The sequence below is a fragment of the Salvelinus alpinus genome, chromosome 3 (genome assembly GCF_045679555.1).
Source record: "Salvelinus alpinus chromosome 3, SLU_Salpinus.1, whole genome shotgun sequence".
NCBI lineage: Eukaryota > Metazoa > Chordata > Actinopteri > Salmoniformes > Salmonidae > Salvelinus > Salvelinus alpinus.
The window spans coordinates 32,722,198-32,738,233 of record NC_092088.1 but is presented as its reverse complement, the minus strand read 5'-3'; the positions used below and the strand labels follow the sequence as shown (position 1 = coordinate 32,738,233).

Below are 16,036 nucleotides of genomic sequence, written 5' to 3'. Positions count from 1 at the left end.
GCCAAATACATTTAAACTCAGTTTTGTACAATTCCTGACATTTAATCCTAGTAAAAATTCCCTGTCTTAGGTCAGTTAGGATCACCACTTTATTTTAAGAATGTGAAATTTCAGAATACTAGTAGAGAGAATGTTTTTTTTCAGATTTGATTTCTTTCATCACATTCCCAGTGGGTCAGAAGTTTACATACACAAAATTAGTATTTGGTAGCATTGCCTTTAAATTGTTTAACTTGGGTCAAACGTTTCGGGTGGCCTTCCACAAGCTTCCCACAATAAGTTGGGTGAATTTTGGCCAATTCCTCCTGACAGAGGTGGTGTAACTGAGTCAGGTTTGTAGGCCTCCTTGCTCAAACACACTTTTTCAGTTCTGCCCACAAATTTTCTATTGGATTGAGGTCAGTGTGTTTGAGCAAAGTGGTGATCCTAACTGACCTAAAACAGGGAATGTTTACTGGGATTAAATGTCAGGAATTGTACAAAACTGAGTTTAAATGTATTTGGCATGTAACCTTCTGACTTATATATCTAATATAATAACATACAGTATATCATAATTTTATGACACATATCTGTCAGAGTGGATTCTCATCTATTCACCCAGTTATACTTAAGTTGCATTGATGAAGAAATATAACACAATTTTTACGTAATAGTTTCCAGTACCAGTACCCATCCTCCTGCAGCACCCGTGTTCCTGCACCTATCCCCACAAGATACAGCTACAGTATGCTAGAATGTCAAACAAATACCATGCCAACCTTAAAAAATGTTCATACAACTATTATTTTCATGAGTTTTGTCATGTTTTTTTTATTATTATTATTTTTTTATCTCCACACGACTCCGTGATGCAGGACCTACAGGAGCTGACGGGGAGTTTCACGGGGCCAGATTGTCATGTAACCCCAAAGGTGACTTAGGCAGAAAGGCAGACCTTGTGTGCACAAAAGTGGGGTTGAAAATAGTGAGGCATGCTCTCTGCTGAAGGTACTGTGTTGGGCCAGTGTCAGTATTGCAACAGTGAGGATGCTGTTGTGCGGCGCAGAGAGATTGCCTGCCCAGGCATCTTCTCTGTGCCACATGTGACTTGGCCACCCATAGCACCAAGGTTTTGCACAACAGGGAGTCTCGGTTTGAAGGGTTTTATCGCCCCTTGTCCCCAACCACCGTAACTCATTAAGATGATGAGGGGTCCCTTGCCTTCCAGGAGCACGTTGTGTTTATTGTTTTGGTGTTTCAAATGAAATCAGATAGTACATCCTGCAATACCAACTTTTTAGTCATGCTGCACAATTTTCAATGCATCAGTATTGATTGAACCATATTTAACTAGGCAAGTCAGTTAAGAACAAATTCTTATTTACAATGACGGCCTACCCCGGAACGGTGGGTTAATTGCCTTGTTCAGGGGCAGAACAACAGATTTTTACCTTGTCAGCTCGAGGATTCGATCCAGCAACCTTTTGGTTAGTGGCCCAACGCTCTAACCACTAGGCATCCTGCCGCCACAAGTATTTACAGTCCAAATATATAGAACCATTTATTTGTGATTCTTTGGCATCACAATTTGGTGTCCACTTTGTCTTTTGCCCATGGCTGTGCCACAGTTGTGTGGTTGCGCCCGCAGCGCCCTGACAGTGACGAGTGGCAAGCAGGTCATCCTGATTGGAATAAATGGTAAGTGTGTAGTTTTTAAGGACTTTACTTCTATTCACATTTTTTAAGAATGTAATTAATTACTTCCTAATAATTACTCCTGACTCAGGGTGCTACAACCTGTCCCTTCCTGCTCTGAACTGCTCTGTGTGGCACACCCTGATCTGTTTCACCTGTCTTTGTGCTTGTCTCCACTCCCCTCCAGGTGTCACCCATCTTCCCCATTATCCCCAGTGTATTTATACCTGTGTTCTCTGTTTGTTGCCAGTTCGTTTTGTTCGTCAAGCTTACCAGCGGTTTCCCCCTTGTCCTGTCTTTTTCTAGTTCCTGTTTCCCGGTTTTGACCATTCTGGCTTCCCTGAGCCTGCCTGCCATTCTGTACCTTGTCACACCAGCCTGGATTATTGACCTCTCCCTGCCCTGACCCCGAGACTGCCAGCCGTTCTGTACCGTATGGACTCTGATCTGGATTACTGACCTCTGCCTGCCCTTGACCTGTCGTTTTGCCTGCCCCCTGTTCTAGTAAACTTTTGTTACTTTGACACTGTTTGCATCTGGGTCTTCTCCTGAAACGTGATACCGGGTGTCTGAGACATTGGACAGTGGGGCTGGATGAATTTTGTAAAGAGTGGCTACCGGCCAGGCTCCGTGACTCACCAGACCATCTTCACAGTGGACCACTTCAAGTCCTTTGAAGACATGAAGGTGTTGGCCCCAGGATGCTCCCGTCAAGTCTTTGTGGGAATGCTTGACGGAAGAACAAAGCACTTTGACAGGGTAAGTGTGTATATACTAATCAAATGATAATTTGAATGAATTAGTGGTTAATATTTGTCCCTAATATAAACATTTCTGTAACGCTCGTCGTAATCCTCCTCGTCTGAGGAGGAGCAAGGATCGGACCAAAGCGCAGCGTGGTTTGAATACATACTTTAATTATTAAACGACGACAAAAAAACACTTGACAAAACAATAAACGACGTGAACAAACGAGCGAAAACAGTACCGTGTGGCGAACAAACACAGACACGGCAACAATCACCCACAAACAAACAGTGAAAACAGTCAACCTTAATATGGTTCCCAATCAGAGACAATGACAAACACCTGCCTCTGATTGAGAACCATATTAGGCCAAACAATAAACCCAACATAGAAACACATAACATAGAATGCTCACCCAGCTCACGTCCTGACCAACAAAACAAGACTGAACAAAGGAAATAAGGTCAGGAACGTGACAATTTCCCCTTACTTATACCTCTGTTTTGCATGTTAGAGTGGAAAGATATGTGGCGACACGTTCCAGAAAGCATTCCTCGAGTGGACATACGGGCGGCTTGAAATAGACACGCTTTGTGGAAGCGATCTCCTACATTGTCCTGCCTGCTCACAGGAGATGCATGCTATATCAGTGGATGGGAATCGCAAGCAATACTGCTTCCGGAAAGCCTCAGGGTTTGTACTAGCTTATGTGTTTTGTTCAGGGTATAATTATACCTTCTTAAAGTGCATGCTGGTCTTTTTGTTATGAAGTATATGTTTGTTATATTGCCTTTGATCATCTTTTTAGAAGATTAATTGTCATTTTCCATGAAGAGAAATTGTGGGACATTGATTTGTCTCTTTGCTTTATCCAAATCCCTAAGACACACAGAGGTTGGAGCAACATGGTCAGATGTTTGGGATTTAAACCAGCAACCCACCTCTCTAGGCTACGTGAATGTTGAGAAGGGTTTCTATGATGTCTTCCTGGAGAAAGAAGATGATGTGTCATCCTTCATCAAACATATCCATACAAAGACCAATCATTCTCAGTTTCTATAACACGGCTTAATGTCACCCAGTTTAGAGCTTGTTTCTTTTAAAGTTAATATCTGCACTTCACTGTGATTTTCATGTTGTAGACGCCAGGCAAAGGAGTGTGTGCACATTAGAGTGGACAGCGGCCAAAGACGTCAGGAAAATCGTCTGCCAAAGTAGAGGAGGGCCTTGAGATAGCAGTTTGCCGACACAGCGTGATCCTCAAGGCCCTCAACATGTACAGAGGCGAGATATATGCCTATGCAATGTACTTGCAGAAGAAGCTGTCTTCTGCTGGCACGGTGGGCTTTTTCTGCTGCTCTGTTACATGCAAATACTGGCCATATTTGCACAAAGTTGTGCAGGCGTACCGAGTTGCAGGAGCTTCTAAAAATGCACCCTCTCCTGCTAAGGCACATGAATGGTCTTGTGAGGTAATTGTTTTCCTTGACTGTTTTTGTGTTATGCAGAAAGAATATTGTAATGCTTTTTTAAATAATATAATTAATACATAACTTTTTTCTATTTGTTCATTATGGCAGTATAGCACAAATGGAGAGGCCGCAATCAGCCTGGTGCCAGCAACACAACCAGAGAGGAAGTCGAGCAGGTGAATAGTTTTATATCCAGAGCTGCTGTCACGACAAATTACATGTCCAAGACTGGTAATTGTATTATGGTAACATAACTAATGCTGAATAAGGTTTAGGGTTGCAACATAATTCCCTTCTTGTTTAACTATTAAGTGGTCCTTTATATTTGAGCTCCAGCACACTTCAATGAATAAGATAAACCTAATTGCCCCTCCTGGACTGTCACCTTGCCACGGTGGAGAGGCGTGCATACTCCAATGACCCTGAGCGCTAAGCCGGAGGGGGGTTTATAGTCCCGGCAGGTGCAACCAAGCCAGCCAGGTAAAATGGTAGGAAGCAGTCCATGGTCCTCCATGTGGTGCTAACTACATCACCCCGGAAAAAAACAGAAACATTGACGAATGGAAACCAAATAAATTGTCCCAAAGCAGGATTTTTTTGGACACATGTTACTGCTGTGTCCTACTACTTGTTAGGATCCAAGATGGCGTAGCAGTGTAGACGTGTTTGTTTAGTCCTCTCGTGTACGTTTGTATTTTTCGTATTTCTTGTATATAATTTAAAAAAAAATCTATCTCTTTTCCATTTTTAATTCGATTATACCTTCCGGTAACCTACCTCACCCAATGTGATACGGAATCGCTATTATTTTTTAACTTTGGAACACATTCAAGAACCCCCAGTAGCTAACCAGCTAATCAGCTACAAGCTATTTAGCCATTTTTAGCCGCTGCTAGCAGCTTTTACCTTCTGCACAGACACCAGCCCTGTTATTAGCCTGGATATTACTCACCAATTTACCAGCATCGGACTGTCTCTCGACAACAACGCCGGATTCCTGCCGTAATCCCTGAGCCACTACTTCTGATCCTCACAGCTAGCTTGCAGCTAGCGCAGCTAGCGCCACTGCCACGAAGCTAGCACCAGTTAGCAAACACAATTCTACAATCACAACCTCTCTTTCGCCATCGCCATCCGGCTTGGATTCTCCGTCGACACGACCACGTCTGGTCTGCAGACGAATACCCCATCCGCTGTGCCCTCAACCGGCCTCCGTCTGAGCAGACCCCCTCCGTCTGAGAAGACCACCCCCCGGGCTACTAACTTTAAACGCCGCGTGCTAGCTTAGTGGCGGCTTCCCTGCTCCATCTACAGCTGCCCCCTGGACACTATGATCACTTGGCTACATAGCTGATGCCTGCCGGACTGTCCATTAATTCACGGTACTCCATTCTGTTTATTTGTGTTTTATCTGTCGGCTCTGTGTTTTAACTCAGGCTCTGTGTGTAGTTAATCCGACCCTCTCTGCCTAGTCGTCGCCATTTTTACCTGCTGTTGCTGTGTTAGCTGACTAGCTGCTGTTATCTCACCTGTTGTTTTAGCTAGCTCTCCCAATCAAGACCTGCAATCACTTTATGCCTTACTGTATGTCTCTCTCAAATATCAATATGCCTTGTATACTGTTGTTCAGGCTAGTTATCATTGTTTTGGTTTGCAATGGACCCCGTAGTTCCACTCTCCGTACCTCTGATACCTCCTTTGTCCCACCTCCCACACATGCGGTGACCTCACCCATTGAGACCAGCATGTCCAGAGATACAACCTCTCTTATCATCACCCAGTGCCTGGGCTTGCCTCCGCTGTACCCGTGCCCCACCATACCCCTGTCTGCACATTATGCCCAGAATCTATTCTATATCTATAGAATCATAAATCTGCTCCTTTTATTCCTTGTCCCCAACGCTCTAGGCGACCAGTTTTGATAGCCTTTAGCTGCACCCTCATCCTACTACTCCTCTGTTCCTCGGGTGATGTGAAGGTAAACCCAGGCCCTGTATGTCCCCAGGCACCCTCATTTGTTGACTTCTGTGATCGAAAAAGCCTTGGCCTCATGCATGTCAACATCAGAAGCCTCCTCCCTAAGTTTGTCTTACTCACCGCTTTAGCACACTCTGCCAACCCTGATGTCCTTGCCGTGTCTGAATCCTGGCTTAGGAAGGCCACCAAAAATTCTGAGATTTCCATACCCAACTATAACACTTTCCGTCAAGATAGAACTGCCAAAGGGGGAGGAGTTGCAATCTACTGCAGAGATAGCCTGCAAAGTTCTGTCATACTTTCCAGGTCTATGCCCAAACAGTTCGAACTTCTAATTAAAAAAATTAATCTCTCCAGAAATAAGTCTCTCACTGTTGCCGCCTGCTACCGACCCCCCTCAGCTCCCAGCTGTGCCCTGGACACCATCTGTGAATTGATCGCTCCCCATCTAGCTTCAGAGTTTGTTCTGTTAGGTGACCTAAACTGGGATATGCTTAACACCCCGGCAGTCCTACAATCTAAGCTAGATGCCCTCAATCTCACACAAATCATCAAGGAACCCACCAGGTACAACCCTAAATCCGTAAACATGGGCACCCTAATAGACATTATCCTGACCAACTTGCCCTCCAAATACACCTCTGCTGTCTTCAATCAAGATCTCAGCGATCACTGCCTCATTGCCTGTATCCGCTACGGGTCCGCGGTCAAACGACCACCCCTCATCACTGTCAAACGCTCCCTAAAACACTTCTGCGAGCAGGCCTTTCTAATCGACCTGGCCCGGGTACCCTGGAAGGATATTGACCTCATCCCGTCAGTTGAGGATGCCTGGTCATTCTTTAAAAGTTACTTCCTCACCATATTAGACAAGCATGCTCCGTTCAAAAAATGCAGAACTATGAACAGATATAGCCCTTGGTTCACTCCAGACCTGACTGCCCTCGACCAGCACAAAAACATCCTGTGGCGAACTGCAATAGCATCGAAGAGCCCCCGCGATATGCAACTGTTCAGGGAAGTCAGGAAACAATACACGCAGTCAGTCAGGAAAGCAAAGGCCAGCTTTTTCAAGCAGAAATTTGCATCCTGTAGCTCTAACTCCAAGAAGTTCTGGGATACTGTAAAGTCCATGGAGAACAAGAGCACCTCCTCCCAGCTGCCCACTGCACTGAGGCTAGGTAACACGGTCACCACCGATAAATCCGTGATAATCGAAAACTTCAACAAGCATTTCTCAACGGCTGGCCATGCCTTCCTCCTGGCGACTCCAACCTTGGCCAACAGCCCCGCCCCCCCCCGCTGCTACTCGCCCAAGCCTCCCCAGCTTCTCCTTTACCCAAATCCAGATAGCAGATGTTCTGAAAGAGCTGCAAATCCTGGACCCATACAAATCAGCTGGGCTTGACAATCTGGACCCCCTATTTCTGAAACTGTCCGCCGCCATTGTCGCACCCCCTATTACCAGCCTGTTCAACCTCTCCTTTGTATCATCTGAGATCCCCAGGGATTGGAAAGCTGCCGCGGTCATCCCCCTCTTCAAAGGGGGAGACACCCTGGACCCAAACTGTTACAGACCTATATCCATCCTGCCCTGCCTATCTAAGGTCTTCGAAAGCCAAGTCAACAAACAGATCACTGACCATCTCGAATCCCACCGTACCTTCTCCGCTGTGCAATCCGGTTTCCGAGCCAGTCACGGGTGCACCTCAGCCACGCTCAAGGTACTAATCGATATCATAACCGCCATCGATAAAAGACAGTACTGTGCAGCCGTCTTCATCGACCTGGCCAAGGCTTTCGACTCTGTCAATCACCATATTCTTATCGGCAGACTCAGTAGCCTCGGTTTTTCTAATGACTGCCTTGCCTGGTTCACCAACTACTTTGCAGACAGAGTTCAGTGTGTCAAATCGGAGGGCATGTTGTCCGGTCCTCTGGCAGTCTCTATGGGGGTACCACAGGGTTCAATTCTCGGGCCGACTCTTTTCTCTGTATATATCAATTATGTTGCTCTTGCTGCGGGCGATTCCCTGATCCACCTCTACGCAGACGACACCATTCTGTATACTTCTGGCCCTTCCTTGGACACTGTGCTATCTAACCCCCAAACGAGCTTCAATGCCATACAACACTCCTTCCGTGGCCTCCAACTGCTCTTAAACGCTAGTAAAACCAAATGCATGCTTTTCAACCGTTCGCTGCCTGCACCTGCACGCCCGACTAGCATCACCACCCTGGACGGTTCCGACCTAGAATATGTGGACATCTATAAGTACCTAGGTGTCTGGCTAGACTGCAAACTCTCCTTCCAGACTCATATCAAACATCTCCAATCCAAAATCAAATCTAGAGTCGGCTTTCTATTTCGCAACAAAGCCTCCTTCACTCACGCCGCCAAACTTACCCTAGTAAAACTGACTATCCTACCGATCCTCGACTTCGGCAATGTCATCTACAAAATTGCTTCCAATACTCTACTCAGCAAACTGGATGCAGTTTATCACAGTGCCATCCGTTTTGTTACTAAAGCACCTTATACGACCCACCACTGCGACCTGTATGCCCTAGTCGGCTGGCCCTCGCTACATGTTCGTCGTCACACCCACTGGCTCCAGGTCATCTACAAGGCTATGCTAGGTAAAGTGCCGCCTTATCTCAGTTCACTGGTCACGATGGCTACACCCACCCGTAGCACACGCTCCAGCAGGTGTATCTCAGTGATCATCCCTAAAGCCAAAACCTCATTTGGACGCCTTTCCTTCCAGTTCTCTGCTGCCTGCGACTGGAACGAATTGCAAAAATCTCTGAAGTTGGAGACTTTTATCTCCCTCAACAACTTTAAACATCTGCTATCCGAGCAGCTAACCGATCGCTGCAGCTGTACATAGTCCATCGGTATATAGCCCACCCAATTTACCTACCTCACCCCCCATACTGCTTTTATTTATTTACTTTTCTGCTCTTTTGCACACCAGTATCTCTACTTGCACATGATCATCTGATGATTTATCACTCCAGTGTTAATCTGCTAAATTGTAATTATTCGATTTATTGCCTACCTCCTCATGCCTTTTGCACACATTGTATATAGATTCTCTTTTTTTCTACCATGTTATTGACTTGTTTATTGTTTACTCCATGTGTAACTCTGTGTTGTTGTCTGTTCACACTGCTATGCTTTATCTTGGCCAGGTCGCAGTTGCAAATGAGAACTTGTTCTCAACTAGCCTACCTGGTTAAATAAAGGTGAAATAAAAAAATAATAATAATAAAAAACTGCTGAAGGGAGAAGCTGACAGTGAAGGACATTTAATTTTTGGGCTTGACTGATGATATTATGTGATGTTAATGATTAATTTTTTATCTTACGACTGTAATTGCAATCTTTATGTTGCTTGGTTAGGCACACAGTAGTAAATTATTAGAATTGAAGATTGAAGATGTCTGTCCGTACTGTTGGAAAAACATTATCACACTACCGGCAATGGGCTGGAATAAGATGAAGTTCACCAACATGGATCGCATGTTTTACCTGTATCTGCTTTCTCAATCTTTTTTTTTTTGTCTGCAATCCTGGCTCAGCTTTTTATTTTATTAGTCATCTTGATGTATGAAAACATCAAGATGACTGTATAAATTAAAGTCTAATCTTTTAGTGTGATTCACTTGAAAAAGTAGAACCTTCACCTATGTTGTTCATTAATTGAATTGTATTTTTTCAGAATGTCAAAAGACTGGAGGAGACCAGCCGGGCAGAGCTAGAATATTAACACCGCTGTGCTACAGGAGTGGGTTGCTGAGGTCCAGCAGTGGCCTGATGGTATGTTAGGTTCTGAACAAATAGAGTAAAAACTGAAACGGACAACCAGAAATCTAAAACCAAGTTTATTCTACCCACAAGCATATATTTATACCTTCTGACTAGGTGGGAGTTGCCTAAGTCTAGGACACTCATGGGCGTGGAAGTGTGTATGGGATAGGACTGTAGTCAGATGGTTTTCGGGGTGGGCCCCCTATGGCTCCCCTCCCAGCAGTGTCTTCTCTCCAATTGCTGACCTTATCTTTGGTTGAGTTCCACATCCCCCATTGTCCTAATTCCACAGCAAATGGCCTGCCTTATCAGGAATTGAAACCAAACTGCTACCCTTTGCCTCCTTACTTAGAAATATTAATATTCAGCAATAACATGTTTGAAAAGAATATGAACTTTCTGCACTTCCCCTTGTCTCACTCAGTAACTTTCCATACCCAAAGTTCCTATTCACCCTTCATTGACACCTAACATGTAAAGTAATCAATACGTTCTAACATGATGAGAGGAATAAGTATGTTTCAAGCCAGAATCCAACAGGTAGAAACATGAATGTTTCTGTCTCAACTTCATAATTGATTTGATGACAGTGGAGTCATGTTTGACAGACACACTTCAGGATAGTCAGACGGGGCATCTCCAGAAGAAGCTTGAAGGGCTTTACCTCAGTGTGAAAGAGGAAACACTACTTCTACCATTTGACAGGTAAGCCCCAACAACAGTATGACCTCAAACACATTATTAATCAAGCAGTAAAAGTGAGTTGTGAAAGGAAATGCATTAGTCATACACATCAGACCATGTTTATGATCAAATGTAGGTATGACCTATGTTATTAATTGATCTAATGCAAAACATTTCATTAAACTGAGAAATTACGTGACCATAAACCTCTTGTGAGCCACACCTCTGCATGCCTTGTATAATGTTAACTACATGACGACAAATGCTTTAGAAATGAGTTGCTTGCTTTGTACTCTTTGTTTGTGCCTCTATAGTAGCTCTCTTATAGTCATGTAATATATCTGAATATATAGTCCATCTAATCACCCTTTTTATTTGGACGGCAACAAGAGGCGGCATCAGATTCTGAGAAATTGAGGACAAAGCAGCCTTGACAGCTGCCATTGTTCAACCTCACGAGCAGCAGGCAGAGTTTAGGCTCCCCACAGTGGATGAGCTGCTCAATACTGATAACTGTGGCCATGGGAGAGACTTGGCACCAGTAAAAATAATGATTGCAGAAGGTATCTATTGTGATTGAATGTTTACCTTCAGCGTAGGCTGCAATCATTGCTGTTCTGTTATATACCTCAGGGTTTACAGCTCACAGGCAACAGCCATCTTGCCATCAAAAGGCAACCTTGACAGACTGATGTTGATGAACAGACTGCAGGAGAAAGGGAGGATCCTGGTGCAGGAGATGAGGCACTGGGGGAGCCTACAAAGAGCAGCGGGAACTGTGGCGGCACTCTCCCTAAGCTGCAAGATCAGAGTAAGTTGAGGTTTATACTATTTTTGGACTGAACTTTTTGTCTTGCTTTACAAATACCCTCCACACTATTTTGTGTAATTGTAAATGTACTGCTTTACATGTGACTTTTAGGCAATGCAGTGGAGTTTTCAGAGGGAGGGAAGAATGGCCTTCTCTGCCACCTGAAGACCAAGTCGACACCAGGAATACCTACCACAAGCTGATTCTGGGAGAAGGGGATATTTGTTTATGACTGATGTAGGTCATAAACAAATATCCCCCCTTAAAAGAGTTAGATGCACTATTGTAAAGTGGTTGTTCCACTGGATATCATAAGGTGAATGCACCAATTTGTAAGTCTCTCTGGATAAGAGCGTCTGCTAAATGACTTAAATGTAAATGTAAATGTAAATGTAACTCTGATGAAGATAGAAGTCCTATTGCTGAGAGCTCAGATGACAACTGCTATGCTTTCTGAAATCATACACCACCCCTGACTCTTTCTCTCGGTCTCGCTTTCTCCCGCAGGAGGGAGAAGGCCACCAACCACCTTCCTTGGGAGCAGCCTGGTCTCCTGACGTTGACCCCTCACCTTCTGAACCCATCCAGGGAAATGTCATTTGCCTGATGATGTGCTAGTGGAGAAGGAATGTGTCATGTTTCCTCTCCTCACCACCTCTCTTCCGGTCCTAGACTATGGCAACATCATCTGCAACTCATACTGTTGGTTGAGGACCTCTTTACTGAGGAATGTGGTTCTTCATTATTGTTTATTTGTATTTACTTCAAGTATTTTCTATGCTGCCATGATTGGGGTTTTTGTGATTGTGAGTTGCAAAAGAGTCCTTGATCTCAATGGGACTGCTAAAATAAATAAAGGTCTTAATAAATGCATTAAGCACTGAGTGTGTGTTTCAATCAATTACATAGTATGAAGTTATTTTGATGTAATAAAGTGTTGGTTCAGACCCACTTCAGGAAGTACCCGTGCTAAGGATTATTCAATGCTGGTCTGACCAATCGGAATCCACGCTTCAAGAATGTTTTGATCACCTGGACTGGGATATGTTCCGGGTAGCCTCCGAGAATAATATCGATGTGTATATACTGATACGGTGACTGAGTTTACCAGGAAGTGTATAGGAGATGTTGTACCCACTGTGACTATGAAAATGGCAGCATTCACACAAAACTGAAAGCGCAAACATCGCATTTAACCATGGCAAGGTGACTGGGAATATGGCCAAATCCAAGAAGTGTAGTTATTCCTGCCGTAAGGCAATCAAACAGGCAAAACATCAGAGACGAAGTGGAGTCTCAATTCAATGGCTCAGACACAAAACTTGTGGCAGGTTCTTCAGACAATCATGGACTACAAAGGGGAAACCAGCCATGTTGCGGACAATGACATCTTGCTTCTGGGAAGTTAAACATCTTCGCTCACTCTGAGGATAATACAGCGCCACCGACGCAGCCCCCTACCAAGGACTGTGGGCTCTCCTTCTCCATGGCCAACATAAGACATTTAAACATGTTAACCATCGCAAGTCAGCCGGCCCAGATGGCATCCCTAGCTGCATCCTCAGAGAGTGCGCAGACCAGCTGGCTGGAGTGTTTACGGACATATTCAATCTCTCCCTATCTCAGTCTACTGTCCCCACATGCTTCAAGATGTCCACTATTCTTCCTGTACCCAAGAAAGCAAAGGTAACTGTACTAAATGACTATTCGCCCAAATAGATCCACAGACGATGCAATCGCCATCACACTGTCTTATCCCATCTGGACAAGAGGAATACCTATGTAAGAATGCTGTTCATTGACTATAGCTCCGCATTCAACACCATAGTAACCTCCAAGCGTATCATTAAGCTTGAGGCCCTGGGTCTGAACCCCGCCCTGTGCAATTGGGTCCTGAACTTCCTGACGTGCCACCCCAGGAAGTGAAGGTAGGAAACAACATCTCCACTTTGCTGATCCTCAACACTGGTGCCCCACAAGGGTGCGTGCTCAGTCCCCTCCTGTACTCCCTGTTCACCCATGACTGCGTGGCCATGCATTCCTCCAACTCAATCATCAAGTTTGCAGACGACACAACAGTAGTTGGCTTGATTACCAACAATGATGAGACAGCCTACAGGGAGGAGGTGAGGGTTCTTGGAGTGTGGTGTCAGAAGAATAACTCAAACTTAATGTCAACAAAACAAAGGAGATGATCGTGGACTTCAGGAAACAGAAGAGGGAGCACCCCCCTATCCACATCGACGGGACAGCAGTGGAGAAGGTGGAAAGTTTTAACCTCTCTAGGGTACGGGGGACGGTAGCGTCCCACCTGGCTAACATCCGGTGAAATTGCAGCGTGCTAAAATTCTAAAAACACCATTCCTAATATTAAACATTCATGTAAATACATGTGTCTTACATCATTTAAAAGCTTAACTTCTTGTTAATCCAGCCGCTGTGTCAGATTTCCAAAAGGCTTTATGGCGAAAGCATACCATGCGATTATCTGAGGACAGTGCCCAGCACACAAAAGTATTACTAGCATTTTCCAACCAAGCCTTACCGTCACGAAAGTCAGAAATAACAATAAAATAAATTGCCTACCTTTGAAGATCTTCCTCTGGTGGCAATGCCAATTGTCCCAGCTACGCAGTGAATGTTTGTTTTGTTTGATAAAATCCATTTTTATAGCCTAACACGAAACATTTGTAAATCGCTTGTGTCGTGAATTCCGTCTCATTCAACTTTCGACGAAACATTCGATGTAATTACACACACTAAACATACGTTTATCTAGTCATGGTTGGTTTCATTGCAATCCTCTGGTTGTTAGTAACACAACCATACTTGATGGTTCTTTTCCCGGGACGTATTGACCGAAACAAACCGATTTGAAGACACCAATCAATGACCTCATTGCGCACCAATGATAGGACCGGTCTTTCGTCGATTGACTGTATTTTGGCCCAATGACCACTGATCATCTTGAAATCTAGCTTGGAAGATAGCCAATGAGCTGAGGTAAACGGCAATATGTAATGGTTATACGTTCGAAGACCAGCCTTTGTCGTAAACTCGGGCGTAAAAGAGGTTCATTCGCCATTGCAAATCTTACTTGACGAAGCCACGAGTGTTACGCAAAGCAGTACATGGTCAAGAGCATTTTCAGCGATTTTATATATTTAAATTATGGCGAATAAATCAGGAAAAGCATAAACAAAGTCTAGGTATACAGATTTAACCCAAATTATAGAGGAAATTGATAGGGAAAGCGAGACAGAGTTGCTTCAGGAAGATGAGTCAGTCAGCGATGATAGTTTTGACTCACAGGCAGAAGACATGTTTATCCACGGAGAGGATGCCATTTTGGACTGGTAAGTGCTTCTCATGCTAATGCCGTTGTTTGAAATTAATAATATCAAATATGATTCATTTGAGATTTTTGGGGGAATTTTCTTATTTTATTTGCAATAAATAAATAAAATATCAGTAATGAGATGTGTAAAGTACACATTGGCTATACATTGTGGATGTATGTGTATGTGTGTGTGTATTATATATTTTTTACATTTATTTTATACAAACATGGAATGGAGTAGAATGGAACAGCACTTCACCATAGTGATTATGTTCCCTGTACTCTATATAATACATACAGTATCTGTTAATAATTTGACGTGTTGATACAGGGCTCATACGTGAAAGTATTCTTACAGATTCTTTTTTCTTTCGCAGTGCCAGTGACTCTGAATATGAGCCACCAATGTCTAGGTGTCCATCCCCCACTGAAGCTGGTTCATCCATCCGGACCCCTGCTGTCTCCGGCTCCACACCTACCCGGCCATCTAGCGGTGTCAAGTCAGTGACAAAGAAGCGGAGGTGGGGAAAAGAGAAACCTGCAGACAGAGAGGCAGAGGGGCGTTGGGACTCTGTGCTGGAGGAGGATGTGGAGCCACTTCCTCCAACATTCAGACCGAAAAGGTCACCAGGACCTCAGCTAGACATGACCTCTAAGTACAGCCCCATTCAACTTTTCAACTGTTTTACACCTTGTTTGTTATCGATTCCCTGGTGTCTAACACAAATAAGTATAGGGGAAAGAAAGAGGCATGGAAGCCCATTTCCATGTCAGACCTTTTCTGCTACCTTTCACTGGTCATTTACATGGGGCTAGTGAAGTTGAAAACTCTGAGGGATTACTGGAAAACGTCACCTCTCTATCAACTGCCTTTCCCCATCACTGTCATGTCTTGTAAAAGGTTTCTGACTATCTCACGGGGGCTTCACATCAGTGACCCAGAAGTTGATGGGGAGAATGACAAGAAGAGAGGCACAGCAAGGTTTGATAGGCTGCAAACTCAAACCTCTCTACGCCAACATCGTTGAGGCCTGCAAGACCTATTTTCAGTCCGCCCCAGAACCTGTCAATAGATGAGGGGATGGTAGCCTCAAAGACCAGAATTGGCCTCAAACAATACATGCGTAACATACCAACAAAATGGGGTTATAAACTGTTTTGGCTGATTCTGTGTGTGCCTACACTTGCAATTTTTTGGTTTATGAGGGGAAAAACAGTTTTGCTACCGGTAATGGACTTAGTTATGATTCCGTTATGGAGTTATTGGATTTTCAACTGCTGGGGAAGGGCTACAAACTGTTTGTGGACAACTTCTACACAAGCCCTACCCTGTTTACAGACCTGAGGAAGCGGGATGTGTGGGCTTGTGGCACCATTCGGATCAACAGAGTGTGCTTTCCAAAAACAAAGGTGAACGACATGCCTAAGCGGGCTGATCGGGGTACCATGCGATGGATTCGTGAAGATGGCCTGCTCTTTGTAAAGTAGATGGATACCAGAGAGGTGGTCATGTG

At 44.3% G+C, this 16,036-nt stretch overlaps 1 long non-coding RNA gene across 1 annotated transcript; it reads left to right on the top strand.

The window, feature by feature from the left end:
- Nucleotides 1-521: 521 nt before the first annotated feature.
- Nucleotides 522-12,055, top strand: LOC139570571 (uncharacterized). The gene is made up of 9 exons (XR_011674109.1): nucleotides 522-1,680; nucleotides 1,984-2,436; nucleotides 2,939-3,896; nucleotides 4,005-4,072; nucleotides 9,599-9,696; nucleotides 10,296-10,392; nucleotides 11,005-11,182; nucleotides 11,294-11,498; nucleotides 11,690-12,055. It is a non-coding gene; the product is annotated as an uncharacterized lncRNA (long non-coding RNA).
- The last annotated feature ends 3,981 nt before the right edge of the window (nucleotides 12,056-16,036 follow it).